Genomic DNA, 2,092 nt, shown 5'->3' on the forward strand with positions numbered 1-2,092 from the left:
CCCTTCTCCCGGACAGCAGAGACATGCCTCGTGTCTGCCGTGGCCTGTGCCTCCCATGGAACGAGTTAGGTTCCTTCTCCACACTCCATCCATCAACCAGATGCTGATGGGCTCAGGATGTATTTCAGGTGCGCTCTAAATTCCTTTCCTGACTGATTTTGCAAGACTTCCTCCAAGTGCAGGGGGGCCAGGGTGGYTGCAAGCCCTGGGGAGAGGTGGAGCCTGGGTACAGGGCCTCAGCTGCTTTGAAAGCAGGCCTGCATGGCCAAACTGGGCATCAGCGACACCTTAATCCTTCCACAGYCAGCAGCGTTTTCAGTTTTCCTGCCGCTCCTCTAATCCATCCGTTGGGAGGTTTGGAGGGCACAGCAGCCCCCCGTGAGCTCCCTGCCCAGCYGGTCCCCAGCACAGCCGGCCTGAGCACGGCACCTGCAAAGCTCACGGACAGCCAGGACACGCGGGGACCTCAGAGCTGCCCCTTGCCCCTGCAGCACTCATCACAAGCTGCTGCTAGWCCACAAATCAGATTTAGGATTTAATTTCTAAATACTCATGTTGGCCTGCCACCAACATGTAAGATAGCCTTTTTTTCCCCCCTTGTTCTATTACTCTGTGTCAAGCTGTTTTGTATTTTCACTCCTGAATTTTCTCAAAACTGTCAGCATTCTGTATTTTAGCCAAATCCCAGTGCCAAAACTGGCAAATTCAATATATTTTCCAGAAAATAGACAACTTGGATGCCATTATATGTTATTAAAGTTTTACCAGGTATGTTGTACTCACCATTTATGAAGCTTCCATAAAGCATGCATCTATAATGAGCTCCAGCTTGCTTTCCAGGCAAATATGGAAGACTATTTTTTTATTAATATTTGTGAACAGAAGTGTGTGCTCTGTGGATGCTGCTGTGATTACTGGAACACACAGCTTGCTGGGGTTTACTGATTTCCTAATCCTACAAAGCAGAGGGCAGGTACAGGCATTTGTGTGTAGCCATCACTGAGCAGTTGACAGAGCTGACAAGGAGAAGAAAGCAGGGAAGCAACAGGGAGTTGCTGCTGGCTCCTGTCGGGACCTAAGTCCAACAGCCCATCTGAGAGCAGCTCCACATTCACAGAGCACAAGGTAATTTCCAGCACGTGTTGTCAGGTATGGCTGGGATGGAGCAGGCACCTCCAACACAGCAGTGCCCCACATCTCAGATTCACCAGCCCTTGGRAAAGTCAGCCGGGGATAAATGGATGAGGGGACAATTGCAGGAGACTCTCACCTGGGTGGGGTGCAGAGCCCCAGCACCTTTGGCACACCCACGTGTCCTCAGCTGGGCTGAAATCCTGTCTAACAAAGCCTCAGAGGAGCCCCCAGCCTTGAGGAGCCCCCCGGGCTGAGGAACAAGAGGGTCAGCAGTGGGAGCTCAGAGCTGCCGTGTGTGCGGGAGTGAAAAGTGGGGTTTGTACCTGTGCAGCAAAGCTGAGCAAGACTTCTCTCTTCATGTGGCAAGGACTTTAATGCTGGGGCCAAATCTTGGGCTTAAAACAAAGCCAAAAAGGAAAACTCTCTCCAAACATTCATAAGCCTCTTTAAAAAGCTTCTATTTAAGAGGAACCGCAAAGCAGGCACGTTGCCATGGGACTGCACTGCTTTTAGCTGACCCCATATGTAATGGCAACCTGAGCAAGCTGTTAAATGCTTTAATGCAGCTCCCTGGCCCCCAAGGCAACTTCCTCCTGTGAACGCCAGAGCCAAATCCCTGTAACAGCTAGCTTTAAATCTGGAAACACGGACTACCCTCCCATCTCATTAGAGAATCAAAGTATTCACTGGGACACAGCGAACAGTGAATTGAATGCCCAAGTTAGGGATAAGGGAGGCTACGTCTCTCTCGTGTTTGGGAAGTGTCGTTAACCAATAGTGGCAGCACTTGGTCACAGCGTAGCCTGCCTTCTGCCTGTTAATTAAATCATGATACCGAGAGGCCATGCTTCATACCACGTGCAGCAGAGGAGGCATTGGTTGTGAAAAGCATCCGTGCCACTGCTGTCAGCTCCGTACCAGCACATTGCACAGGAGGAGGCATCTGCTCCTCCTTCCC

Source organism: Malurus melanocephalus, unplaced genomic scaffold (assembly GCF_030028575.1).
Source record: "Malurus melanocephalus ecotype Western Australia unplaced genomic scaffold, MMel_1.1 scaffold_30, whole genome shotgun sequence".
NCBI classification, from domain to species: domain Eukaryota; kingdom Metazoa; phylum Chordata; class Aves; order Passeriformes; family Maluridae; genus Malurus; species Malurus melanocephalus.